The 14,738-nt window shown below is 42.1% G+C and overlaps 1 long non-coding RNA gene across 1 annotated transcript in view; it reads right to left on the reverse strand.

Annotated features, from left to right (window-relative positions):
* Positions 1-14,738, reverse strand: part of LOC107157204 — a 68,011-nt gene that overhangs the window by 19,335 nt on the left and 33,938 nt on the right. The window contains exon 3 of the long non-coding RNA XR_007344461.1: positions 3,828-4,784. This is a non-coding gene — a long non-coding RNA (uncharacterized LOC107157204). The remainder of the gene's footprint in view (positions 1-3,827; positions 4,785-14,738) is intronic.

A 14,738-nucleotide genomic window follows, 5' to 3' on the forward strand; every position in this document is an offset into this window, starting at 1 on the left:
ATAATATATATATATATATATATATATATATATATATATATCTGTGTATATAAACATACACAGGGCTGGGGATGTGGCTCAAGTGGTAGCACGCTCGCCTGGCATGTGTGCGGCCTGGGTTCGATCCTCAGCACCACATACAAAGATGTTGTGTCCGCCAAAAACTAAAAATAAATATTTAAAAAATTCTCTCTCTCTCTCTCTCTCTCTCTTTCTCTTTCTCTTTCTCTCTCTCTCTCTCTCTTAAAAAAAAAAACATACACATAGGTCAAAATACAAAGAATTTACCAAGTTCCTACTCTCATCAGTATTAGATGGTAAAAGCACCTGGTTTCAATTCCCATTATCAGCTTTGATACTATGTTTTTCTGTCAATTTCACTTGCCTCAGATATCCACAGAGTAAGTTGTTTTATCAAAAGTTTCACCAAATAGTTTATATACTCCATACTTTTACATCTGAGAAAAATCTGTTCATGAGATACCCCGTGTGATAGAGTATTTGAGGATTGCCTGTTACCACTCCAAATTCTCAAAGAATTTCAAGATTATCTCTTAGTGTTAAGTATTACTATGGAGAAAGGAATTACTTTATTCCTTTGCACATAATCCAAATTTTCTGCTTGACAATTCAGAGAATTTTTTAAATCCTTGAATTTTGTTAGGGTACATTTATATGTGAGCTCTGTCCTTTAGTTTACTTTTCGAATTACTTTAACCTGAATATTTAGTAGTCTCATTCTTTAGATTTAAAATTCTCTTAAAGCAGGAATGATTTTTTTTTTAATATATCCAAGAATCACTTGTACATCCCTTGTTTGCTTCCTTTCCTTACAAACAAAAGCACTGGAGCTGTTGTTGTTTTGATTTCTCAGAAAAACTGGAATCTATGTCTTCCATTATCAGCACTTACAGGTTAGAAAATTCCAAGAGCGATTTTTCTAGACATATGGCTAAATCCTCCTTTTAAAGAATCGTCTTGAAATTTCTCACCCCATCCTTTATTTCTTTTTCCTCCCAGTCTCAAGGATGCACCAGAGAAGCTGAAAGAGGTCTCTCAGTCATCTGTGTTTTATTAAGTGCCTAATACACTCTAAGGCAAGCCAGTTCTCTGTTTTCCCAACATTTCAGCTGAGTACCAGAATTTGGGGCCAAACAAATTACAGCAAACCACTTTTTAGTAGAAAGAGGAAAAAAAATGCCTCAGGAACTCTATAATGTCCTAAACAGAGCAGGCAAACCTAGGGTGGTTAGCCTCTTGCCCAAAAGACACTCCCACGAGAAAGACCAAGTGCAATTCATTTTATCTTAAAAAAGGTGAAAGGGTAAATCAGTGTGGCTCCAACTTGAACTTCCGGGTTCTAGGGAGTGTCCCCATTTCCAACTTGAGACTCAGACCACTTAGTTATCTCTCCCACAGTGGATTTGTCTCTTCTATTTCCTTGGTTAAAAACGTCTGAGTCACCAGAAACCAAACACTGCAAGAATCTTTACTTCTTAAAGAGCATTCAACTGCACTGACTGATTTGGTGTGATGGTAGGAATTCTGTTTTGTTCTTTAAAAAATCATGGATTTTATTTGATTCTTGGAATATCTACAGAGGAAGTCTCAGTGAGACAATGACATCCTCAACCCTGCAGCCTGAAAGTGCTCCCTGTGGCCCCCTCCTCACCCAAAATGGACCTTCCCTGGCTGCACCTACAAGTGCATGCACATCCGGACTCCTCAAAGGACTAAATAACCGAGGCTTTATTTGCAGCATATCTAACCTGAGTGGCACACAAGGGGGCTTGCACTTCCCATCCTGAGTTGTATAGAAGACAGGGCATACAAACTAAATAGAAATTCAATGCAATCACACCGGCCTCTCCACTGGGGATGGAGCCCAGGGCCTTGAGCATGCAAGGCAAGTTCTCCACCACTGAACTACATCCCCATTCCCCATGTCTGTCTCAGAGACTGTGATTCAGCAGGACTCGCAGTCCCAGCCAAGATGCCAGTGCTATCTCCTGTAGATCTGTCTCTCCTGGTTACTTCTTTGGATCTCAGGAGTGGATGTTTGGCATCTGTTCATGAATAATTTTTCTTACTCCCCAGATTCTGCTATGCCATTTATTTATTATAAAGCCTAGTGATGGAGAATGCAGAGCCAGAGACCTGGAGTTTGTGCATTAGTGGACAAAAAGATATCATACTAGCAAACTACAGGGAAGTTCAAGGGTTTAACACAGGTGAAACTAAATTTAGCATGTTATTGAGCATAAATAAAAAGTCATTCTGCACTCTCCAGAAACACACAGTCAGGGGAGAAAAAAAAAACTGATTACCTATTTTTTTCTTTCTTTCTTTTCTTTTTTTTCCCCCCCTAGTACTGGGAATGAAATCCAGGGGCTCACATGTTCTTAGTCAAGTGCTTTACTACAGGACTATACCATCAGCCCTTTTAAAAATACATATATATATATATATAATTTTTTGAGACAAGGTCTAAGTTACTCAGGCAGGCCTCCAATTTGATTTGCAATTCTCCTGCCCCAACCTCCCAGATAGCTGGGAGTACAAGCGTGCACAACAATACCTGGTTCATTTCAATGTCTTCAGTAAGAGAACCACAGGTCCTGGATAGCCAGAGGCTGTCATGGGAAGACAGTGAGAGGGAGCAACTGATGTTCCCCAGGGGAGGGCCTAGAGTTGCAAAGAGTTTCTTTCACGGTTTATAAGAAGTTACTATTTTGTTCTTGGAAGCTCTGCCTCTCCGCGGGCCACTGGGCCTTTTCTAACACAGGAAAGTCCTTCATATGACCTGCGGATTCAGGAGGTCTCCTGGAAGAAACAGTAGAACTTGATCTCAAAGGATCCACAAGAATGAAAGGCAATAAATCCATAGCTGGATTAATTAATTGATTAATTTTTAAAAATGTAAGTGAAAAGTTGGAATGGCCTCACCAACCACCATCAGAAACCAATTTTTCTCCCTTCCAAGGAGCATGCTCATGGCAAAAGCAAAGGATGGCTGAGATGGAGCTAGAATGTGCTACAGGCCTAGGTCTAAATTGACCTGTGCCCCAGGTACACCCAGATGACTACCATGCAAACCCAGCTTGCAGAGAAACCTTGTTATGATGGAAGTCCCTCATTAACTAAGTAGATTCTATGTGATTGCTCAAACTATTCTTCCCCTAATTTGGGAGAATGCCCCTCTCTATGTGTGTGCTGGGATTTCCATTTAATGAATTCAATTAGTATACTAAATATGGCTGATCTGTTCTTTCCTGGTGTCTACTGGATAAGCAATAGAAAGTCTGATCAATAGCTCAACTGGACATGTGTATATGTTTTTCTAGTACATACCTTTCCATATCTGTTTGCCATCTTTAAATATAGCAAGTAATTTGTGGCTGATAATTTACTGAATTTTGCATTGATTCTATACCCAAACTGTCAACATGAAATATCACTAGTTATGTGCGTGACTTAGTGTGGGGATAATTCATTCTCCATGAGGCCATATCGAACATGGTTTTGTTCCAAGGTGTTCTCAAACCTCCTGATGGGCAGTGAGGAAGCAAACCTCCCACCCAGCCTCTGCATCATGGCTGGAAAAACACTATGACTTTTTTACACCGTGCCCAGCACTCCTGCAGAAGTACCCCAGCACTCAGAGCTGGAAAGTGAGGAAGGGGAACAGCGAGCAGAGAAAGAAAGAATAGCTTCCTCCCATTGCTTCAGAACTCTGGGGCCCTGTAGACATTTGATGGCATTCAGGACACGCTGCCCCAAAATATGTCACCTTGACCTTTGAGAAAATAGCCACGGCTGACTGTTACCTTCTCCCCTCAAACAGGTCGTAACACCAAATGGACTTTGCTGCACAGTGTGTCAGAGATCCTCATTCCAGAACCTTCCTCCTTGTGCTCAGAGGAAAGGAACATCTTCATCCTTGAAGACCCAGAGACACTGAGCATAATCTGAACAACAGGGTGTCTAAGTCCCCAGCCTGTTACCATCAGATCATACCCTCTTGTCTATCGTATTTGTCAAAAGCTGTCCATTTCTTCATTAAATCTGGTGTAAAAATACACAGCCATCCCTGTTTCTTTGGGTCTTCTTTTTCAAAGACTCTCCTGTCACATAAAATGCCTATTAAATTTGTATGCTTTCCTCTTGTTCATTAGTCTTTTGTTATCGAAGTCTCATTCATGAATCTACATATTTCACTTTTAAAGATTCTGAGGACCAAACAACAGTTTTAAACACATCATCCTGGTCATGTCAACATGGTTTCTTCTGATAATGGGAGTTATCTTTAATTCAACTTTTCATGATAGTGAAATCACAGGATGTTATTTTAAGTCAGTTAGTTCCATTTTTGCTGGTGTACTCTTAGGGTTTATCTCTGAGCAACCTGAATTTGTTTGCACTTGAAAACATTTTAAATCTAGTTCCTTAATGTTTCTGTTGCAAAGAAACAGTTGCAAAGTTTAAAAAACAAGGAACTAATTTAAAAAAAAATGTTAAGGTAAACTGGGGTTGCAGCCCAAGCCCTGGGCTGAGAAAAGAACCTTGACTTTGTTTTTATTTGATTTGTTTTTGTTTTTGTTTTTTGTTTGTTTTGTTTTTTCATCTTATTTTCCTCTAAGCAAGACAATGAAATGAAAGGACTTGAATTATTTCTGAAATTCCACTTTAGTCCTGAAATTCTGAGATCAAAGCTTGGGCCAGAAGCATCAGTTCCTTTTGGAATACATAATAAGATGGTCATCCGCATCACCGGATTGCACATTCTGGAAAAAAATAAAAATATGCTATATGAATCATTTTGTCCCTCTTTTCCACAAAGAAAGTAAAGAGAAAAGTGAAAGAAATTAGAATTGTAGAAAATCCAAATTATGGGAGGAAACAGGAGAACAAAAAAGAAATCTAGAACTTGCTGATTGACTTCTTCAGTCCCATCCACTCTCAGAAGGGCACTCAGAACAATCTCCCAAGACAGATGATCATATCTCAGTTTAGAGATGAGAATCCTTAGGCTCTCAGGCAACACCAATAGCTCATCAAGACCAGAAGAGAGGCTCTTGGGATTTCAAAGCATTTGACTGAGCATATTATGTTTTTTAATTTTTATTTCATGTTGTTGTTGTTGTTGTTATTATTATTATTATTATTATTATTATTTTACTAAATGTGAGCAGGTGGATAAGTCTCTGTCATTAGAAATAGAAATACAAATTCCACACCTTTTAATAACTGACAAAAGTGCTAATGTTTGAAAGCTCAGCAAAACCCTTTTGACTAGGGTTATAACAATTTTTGTTGTTGTTGTTTGTTTTTTGGTACCAGGGATTGAACCCAGGACATTTAACCACTCAGCCACATCCCCAGAACTTTTTATTTATTATTTAATTTTTATTTTGATACTGGATCTCACCAAGTTGCTTAGGGTCTCACTAAGCTGCTGAGGCTGGCCTCAAACTTATGATCTTCCAGCCTCAGACTCCCTAGTTGCTGGGATTACAGGCATAAGCCACAATGCCTTGCGAGTTACAACAACTTTTGATGAGCAGAATGGCACGCTTTACTCAAACTACAGAGAATAAAGCTTATTAAGGTAAGGGTTAGCCACTAAGGTACCTGTTGAACTCAGGACTTCCAAAGGCTTGGTCCAATCATACCATGTTAAAATACATAGCAATTCATTATACTGAGAGTTAATTTATGCTGAGTGGTTTATTAAGTACTTTGTTGTTTTATTTAAAAATAAGTACTAGACTGGGTGCTGGAAGAGAACTAGGAGTTCTCTTGTCTGCCCATCATCATAGGCAGTCTTGCAGGCTGCATGAGAAGCCAGGGCCACCTACCAGATACCAGCATATCCCACTGTGTTCAGCAAGGAACAAATGGCCCTTTGACACTGGCAGGCCTTGCAAACCAGTTCCTCTAGAATGACTGTCAGTAGCACAAACACACCTTGATCACTGTTCTGAACACTGCACCTGATACTGAAAATCATGCTAAGAAGAATTCATTTCCAGAAAAACCATCTCCTATTGCCAGACTTCAAAGGCTCTCTGTAATTTTGCCTGAGAATCAAATAGTGGAGAGGGAACAGGGCAGAGAGACTTAATAGGCTGCTCTTGAGAGGCTGCCAGGAAAGGAAGTAGCAGACCTGGGGTCACACACCCAAAGGCTGGCTGCTGTCTCCACACCACCAACCTGCCAGATCAGTGCACCCCCCATGGCTGCAGAGAGAAGACCCCCACCCGCAGCCCTGCTGAACTCCTCAGTCACAATAGTCGGTGGATCTGAAAGAAAGCAAGTGGCATCTCTGCAGCTTTTTCAAAGTTTCCAAAGTCTCTACCTGGAGATGTAGCTCAGTGCTGGAGCCCGTGCTGAGCATGAGCAAGGCCCTGGATTCAAACCTCAGCACCAAGTTCTGTCTGATGCACTGCAAAGAACTCCCCTTTTGCTACAGTAAGTAGGGGGAAAAAAAAGCTCAACTATAAGCAATCAAGCCAGTGACTGTGATGATAGGGAGGATTAAAGGTGGAGTGCCTGCCACAAATGATAAGATGGGACTGTCATTGATTTCTCACACACATACGCATACACATGTATGCGTCCCCCAGTATCAAGAGCACCAGGATCTTCTACATGAAATAGAGACAGTGCTGAGAATGAAGCTGGGCTCTCTGCCCGAGTTACAGAACGCTGGAAGACCCTCACTGAGAACTGCGGGCAGTGGGTGGAACCCAGGGGCAGGGCAAGGAAATCAAAACAGACACTGAGGTTTGTTTCTTTCCAAAAACCCGGACATCAGTGATCCAGAGACATAATACCCTACGATATTTTATTTTCAAAACAAGACAGACCCAACTCCAGCTCCCTCAGGAGCCCTACTTCCCAGCGCCCGGCTGCCTCGGGAGCCCTGGCATTTCCTCTTTTGCAGGGAGAGCGGCCAAGGCAACAATCGGCCTGATTGGGAGCTGAGCGGGTGCTTAATTAAGGCTGGATCTTTTATTCTCCAGGGCAATTCAGCACAGCTTGAATGAGCCCCAGAGCCAGTTGGTGGTGGGAATGTCTTTCTGGGCAGTGGGAGAATCCAGTCTCAGGGCTGGCTCATCAGCATGACAATGCCCCCCAGGATGCACTTGGACTGATGTAATGGCCAGTTATGGAGGGGGATAAAAGCCTGGCTGCAGAGGCCTGGAGCTTGCAGCTGACTGGGGCTACTTCAGTGCATGAAATTCCTTCCCTCTTTCTTTCTAAGAGATGTTTGCTAATTGGTAGAGCTCAGAAAACAATATAGCATTAAGAAACCCTTTCCTTCCTCCCACCCCCACCCCGGTTTGGTTTTGTTTTAAATTCCCTGCTTTCTTGCTTCACTGGAAATCTCGACTTTTGTTCTGCGGTTTACATGAAGTTTTAATTTTTCTTTTTCTTCCTAACATAGAACTTATAAACAACCATTTACTAAAAGAGACTGCAACCCATATTTCTGTACCGGGGTTTCCCAAACCGACGCCCCTCTTTAAGAATCTTGGCTGAGACCGGCTCCAACTCGTATATCTGCCTCATACGTTATACATTGATACAAAACATTTTGGAAAAGTGAGTCATGGAAAGTTAGTCTGATTTTGTATTTTTTTTTCTTCCTTTTTTTTTTTTTTTTTTTTTAATCACAAGAGCCTGTTTAAAGCTGGAGCAATTGAATCATTTGACAGGGTAATGGCCAAAATGGAGACAGTCTGAGGAAGTGCCAATTGAGTCTGGCCATGGATGTTGTTTTGGTTTTGCCACCAACTCAGTAAGTGACAGGCAAGACATTGTCCTTTCTCCTCTGCTTGTATCTCAATCTGCTCATCTGTCCAAGGAGAGAAGGAAAGGCAGTGATTTCTCAGGTCCCACCTGTGCCACCACTTTTGGACTGATCAAAACGGACCATGTTTTCTGAACACGGGACAGGCGCTCCAGAACGTCAGAAAATGTATCCATACAAAGCGCGAGTGCCCACGTTCCACCTTGAGTGAACGCTCTTCATGATACTGGATGCTCTCCCCCAGTTAGCCCACTGCTAAGAACGACTGAGAAGGCTATGAGCACTGACCCTGCACCTCGGTGTATCTCAGCCCCACGGGCAGCTGATCCACAGAACCAAGAGCATGCCATTCAGGAGAACATTCTTTACTTCCCAAGGTCCACAGAATTCTGAAAAGAGGCAGCTCTGCACGCCACCTCGATCCTGCTCTGCATCAGGGTAGTCCTTCAACAGCTCTTGTGTACAAGACCACTGCAGAGACTCGTGGGAGCCCGGAATGTTCTCATGTGGCCTATTGGAAGGGATTCTGGATGCATCTCTGCCTGCACTAACACACCAGTTTTCACCCTCCTCCATCTTTACTTTTATCTTTTTTATCCTTTTTTTTATTGTTGTTAAGTTTGTTTTAATTAGTTATACATGACAGTAGAATGCATTTATGCACTTTGATATACATAGATGGAATATAATTTCTCATTTTTCTGAGTGTACATGTTGTAGAATCACATTGGTCATGCAGTCACATATATACATACAGTAATAATGTCTGTTTCATTCTACTATCTTTCCTATCCCCAAATTCCCTCCCCTCCTCCTCCCCTCCTATCAATTCCCTCTACCCAATCTAAGGTAATACCATTCTTCCCTAGTGCTACCTCCCTCCCATCTTATTGTGAATTAGCATCCACATGTTAGAGAAAACAATCGGCTCTTGGTTTTGTGGCATTGGCTCATTTTGCTTAGCATGATATACTCCAACTCCAACCATTTCACTCTTCTTTAAAGCTGAGTAATATTCCATTGAGTATACACGACACATTTTCTTTATCCATTCATCTATTGAGGGACACCTTGGTTGGTTCCATAGTCTAGCTATTGTGAATTGAGCTGCTATAAATATTGATGCTATTCTAATATTTCATCTCACTCCTGTCAGAATGGCAATCATCAAGAATACAGGCAACAATAAATGTTGGAGAGGATGTGGTGAAAAAGGTCCACTCATACATTGCTGGTGGGACTGCAAACTGGTGCAACCACTATGGAAAGCAGTATGGAGATTCCTTTCATGCTTTGCCTATGAATCCCACCACGTTGGGAACACGCCTAGCTCCACCCTGCTTCCAAATTCCATACGTATCACATACACGTCCCAATATGAGTTACTGCCATTAGTACCTTCACCTAGGTACAGAATCTCCTAGGGACAAGTAATATTTTTTGAGTGGTCTGAGTTTATTCTTGAAATCACAATCTGTGCAATTCCATAATTCTTCTCACTTCCATCAAATTGAGTTGATGATCATGTAAAACACAGCAACATCTTTCCCCCAGGACCAACTTCGGATTTATAAAGACCAGAACTACTTACATAGGGGTCTGGCGAGGAGTTTGGAACGTGATTCATCTGGAAGTTCCCCAAGAGTGGATGTACTAAATATGTATATGTGTGCATATTATTGGTCAGGATTTTTGTCTTAAAATTTAAGATTGGAATTTTGAATAACAACTGGGGTGGGGGCGGGATGTGCAGTGAGAAACGCCCTAGATCTATATAGGTGGTTATCTCTTCTATAATAATAAATGCTGTGACACCTCTCAAGAAATTCCTACAAAATTCCTAGTAATTATCTACAGCACTGATTTCAATTCTTCATCCTCCTTTCTGAGACTTAACAGAAGAAGACCAATATAACAGAACTCTCTGAAGCGATAAAATCTACAATTCCTTACATAAAATGTAACACTTTGATAGCAGAAAGCCGGAACAAGGTCACCAACTAGTTTCAGTTCTGGGGTTATTCCAGGCGAGTCAGGGATTTGACCTTGTAGTTTCCCTCTTCTCCCAACAAAGTAAAATTCCAACAGATCACCATTTTCCCCTCAGGAAAAAAAAAAAAAATCCTGCTCACAGTGTCCAGATGAAAAGCCTCTTTGAACTTGGTAGGGGACCCTTTTATTATCATTATTATAAAACCTTAGAGAAGAACTCAGTTTGCTTGATATTTTTCTGAGGTCCAAGTTCTGAGGCTGAGTAATGGGATACAGAACTGGCCTCTTTTGAAAGGTGCCAGTTTTGTCACCAGATTTGTCCTTGGCTAGGAAACAACACTCACACACACACACACACACACACACACACACACATACACCCACAAGGCACACATGTACGTGGGCACACACCCATCTCCGTGAGTGCATGCACACACATACTCACACTCACACACATGGTCAGCCAGCCACAGTTGCCTTCACAAAGGGGAAGGAGCACATCCCTGCCACATGGTCAGCCAGCCACAGTTGCCTTCACAAAGGGGAAGGAGCACATCCCTGCCGTTTAGACTGTCCGCAGCTGGGAGCACAATAGGGTAAGATGAACACGATATCCCACCCCTCGAAATAGCCAAAGAAACCTTTGTGCAGCCCCCGGTGTTGGCTGCATCTTCTCCACCAACATCCTGTCTTGAATTATTCAGGCTCATTCATTATGTATCCCACACAGACACAATTAAATCCTTAACCTTCCCTTCAAGAGAGCAGCTAAGCCTCCAGGGACTGCGGGGACAGTCGTGTTCCTCTAGGCTGAGAGCCGCCTGGTGGAGCTGATGCGAAGGGGAAAGACCCTGATGGGGGCTCTGCTCTGCGAGTGAGTGACAGCTGTAGGAGCCTGCAGCTTGCTGGAGGCTTCTTGCAAGGGGCTGGGGGTGCAAAGGAAGGACTGCGTAATCCAGATTGAACTCAGGGGACTCACAGATTTCCCTGAGGCATTTCCGAACAGGCAGACAGGTCCCAAGTCAGAGGATTTCTTGATCTTTCTTAGACATTTTATGATGGATGAGAATTTGGATCCATTGGGTAGGACACGTGGATGAAGACTCCAAATTTCTCCTAAGGAGACTCTAGGGAGGTCAGGAAAGTTTCAACTTGGTGTTTGCTTGCAACCCAACAATAAGATAAAACCAAAGACTTTTTTCTGCTTCTAGAATATTTCTGTTCCTTTCCCTGGGGCCTCAGATGTTAAAAAGTAGCTTGTACAGGAAAAACTACTGCAAGATGATTCAGCATATTCTCAAAAAAATTAAATGATAAAATTATGCCCTAGTTGGGCTCAAGGAGTAGAGAAGAGTGTATCCCCTGGTCGTTCTTCTCTCTCACAAGAATTCGGCGATAGACAGCTTTGACCAGTTCCACATACCAACTAAATCAGTGATTTGCCACTGTCTGCTCCTGTTGAGAACTGACCAGAGGGAATGTGGTCACCATTCTTTGGCTTTTTGTGGTAGATAATGGTGGTCACCAAGAAATTCAAGATAGGAGACATTTAATTATTTCTCCAAGACTCATTAACAAGCCAAGGGTCAGACCAAATCTGTCTCCCACAGAGCCATTAATGTAAACGTTAGCAAGTGAGCTCAGAAAAGCTTAGAGGACTCTTTCTGGGAGCTCAAGGACTCTTCTGCCCTCTGTCTTTAGGAGGGAATCCACCACCACCTTCTGAAAAAGTTTATTCAATGAAGATATAATAGCTCAACCCAAGTCACCAGAACACTTTCAACCAGCCATTGTCAATTGGACAACTTTGTCCCCCAGAAGACATTTAGCCATATCTGGAGACAGGTTTGACTGACAAAACAGGAAAGGGAGGTTGGGAATGTTTTGCCATCTGGTCAGTAGGACCAAGAATGCTACTTACTGAGCAGCTTCCATGCACAGCATAAGCCCCCGCCCCGCAATAAGGAATCAACTGGTACACATTGTCAACAGTCCTCAGGTCAAGAAACTCAGCTGGTTAAAGCAATGACCAGACAGAGACATTTTAGATGTTAGTTCGTGATTTACAACCCTAATGTAGAGACAGTGTTGTTTGCTGGATTCTTGTACCCACAAGAGTAGAGAGGCCTTTAAAGTGTTCCAGCCAATTCACATCTCTGGAATGCTCTACTCATTAACAAAGTACTAATTTACAAACTGGTAATTACCAAAAATCCAACACTGAGCAGATGTTTGGGTCACAGACATGCCTCTGGGATGCATATCTGAAATTTGGTTTTTCTCATATATTCCCAGATGACCACCCGCTTCAGTGTGGACCTCCGATTAGAACAACTAACCCACACAGGACATTAAAACCTCTGCTGGGATGTTTTAAAGTATACTACAAACATCCCATAGGAAATGTGTGCCAATTGACCAGAGAATGAATGATGGCTCCAGTTCCTACCATTTTAGCATCATGCGTATGGGCGAGCTGCTTCTTGGTAGAAAATCAAAAGCAAATTCAGACCAACCTCCTCTAAGAAGTATCTCCTTGGATGTGGAGAAGACCCAACAAATCCCTAAAGGTTACTCACAAAAGTTAGAATATAATTTATTCACAAAGTTTGACTATAAAGTTCTTATTTATACTCCAACAGTCTTAAAGTCCTTTCCCTGAAAACTATGAGCAACTCTCAACTTCTGGGATGAATTATACATACCTGGAAATACACCTGGAAATCTCCAGCCTCGTTTTACACAAAACCGTCATTTTAAACAAAACCCTCATTAAACAAAACAACAATTTCAACAATTGTATAACATCTTCTTTCAGATTTTATAACATCTTCTGAGTGACTGTATGCAACAGTTTATGCTTCTTGAGCCTCATTTTTTACTTTTTATCTTTCATATAGGTGCCAGTGAATGATGAAATTGTCATCAAAAAAAAAAAAAAAAAACCCACAGGAAGGCCACACGCATGAGCTCTTGAAAGTGTACCAGCTTCAAATATCAGAATATGTACAAAAAAGACAATGTCCTTTTGGCCCTATCCCCTGGATAGAAATATGGAAGCTAACATTGATTAAGGACACATGTTTCCAGTTCCCCCTTGTGATGTGTTCCAACTTGGTAGGTCCAGGGTTGAGGACCTGGAGACTTTCAGGGTGGGGCTGTGTTATTCAGGGGTCCCGGGACACAGGGAAAGGTATTCTCAAGGGTCACCACATCATCTCTCCTTATCAAAATGGGACACTTGTAAAAGAATGCTATTTACCATGATGTTGGAACAACAAAAGGAAAACGGTCAAACTGAAACTTAGTATCACTGTCTCCTTCTAAAGCCACAGCATCTGAAGAGGTGTGTGTGTGAGAAAATAATGAAAATTACCCAAGCAAAAGGCAGCAGTAGAAATCCAAAGCAGCCAGGTGACCAGCAGAGAACTGTAGGGAGGTATTTGGGGACAGAGAAACAGAACACTTTTGCAAACACTGCTTCTGTCTGTCATGTGCCCCCAACCTTCTTAAGAGGACTGTGAGACAGACGGTATCATCGAGCAGCCCACAGGAGAAATAAGTGACCCTGAATTCAGTCGCCAGCCTTCTCCTTACCTGCATTTAATTTTTCACTTTCATTCTTTACCTCTGACAAGGATAGTAATTAGAAAAGAAAAGACATCTTGGTGGTAAAAGAGGAAAGGGAGAGAAACCAATGGATAGAAAAAATAACTTGTGCAACTGAGCCTTTTAAGAGCTAAAATACATCATTTGGCATCTAGCCAGGACCTCACAGGACTGGGGAACTGGAGCTGGAAGAAGGGACCCTGTGGCAACCCTGCACAGTGTCATGTTGAATTCTGCCACACCATGACATGGGGTCAAAGGGCAGGCATAAATTAACTCTGAGCAGCCTTACGGGGCAGTGCTTTTAAATGCTATCTTTAATGACGGAAGACCTGATTCAAACCTGGACTCCGCCACTTTGCCAGTTCAGTGACATTAGACTTGAGATTCTACCCTCCGTGAGTCCAGGGGATGGATTGTTTGCTTATGAAATTTCCCTGGGCCTACAACAGTACCTGGTAGAGGCCGGGTGTGCGAGTGGAAGACCTGTTAAATGACCAACTGGAAAAGTGACCTCTGTGCTTCAGTTTCTGCATCTAACAGGTTGCTCAGAGAGATAAATGGGTCAGTACATGAAAATCCCCTTAACCAAGGCCCAAAGTAGGTGCAAACATCCTCAACTGCCTTTGTTATCAAAGTTCTGCATAAGGAGAAGCAAACTGGGAAGTCCATGTCTCTCTTCCCTGTCTGGGAGTCTAAGTTCCAAATAAAACACTCTTTCTCTCACCAAAAGTGACCAAGTCTCAGGCATGTCCTGAAGAACAATTAACCCAGAAAGTGACAACCAAAATAAGGAAATCTTAGATTTTAAGCAATTTTAGAGATATGAGATCTTATAAGAACTGGATAGATCAGATCCTGAGATGGATTTAGAAGAGGCTGCCTAAACATCTAAGCTGAGGGACTGTGGCTTTGTTTCAGGTCAAGCCTGAGGCCCTTCTGAAGCTGAGTGATTTAAAATACCGTCTTGACCTGCTATTCTCCAGGAACCTTTTTTCAAAGTCAAAATTTCAGCATACATGGAAACACCCCAAATGTGTGGGCAGGGGGCAGGGGACACCTGTTAACTATGAGTAGAGGCACTTAAAGTAACTGACTGGTTTCTCCTTTTTGGTTCACTTTCTGGTCGGGCAAAATCAAACATTTAGCTTTCACTTTTGCATGACGTATCTTCCTCCATACACCTCTCAACACATGTCCATTAGCTGTAAATGGTCCCAAATGTGGACGTTTCTGAAGTGATAACAGCAGAGCTATTACTACAGCGACAGACTCTGAAAATATCTGCTACTCTAGCCCCGACATCCACCCACCCCCACCC

This window comes from Marmota marmota, unplaced genomic scaffold (genome assembly GCF_001458135.2).
Source record: "Marmota marmota marmota unplaced genomic scaffold, marMar, whole genome shotgun sequence".
Classification (NCBI taxonomy): Eukaryota; Metazoa; Chordata; class Mammalia; order Rodentia; family Sciuridae; genus Marmota; species Marmota marmota.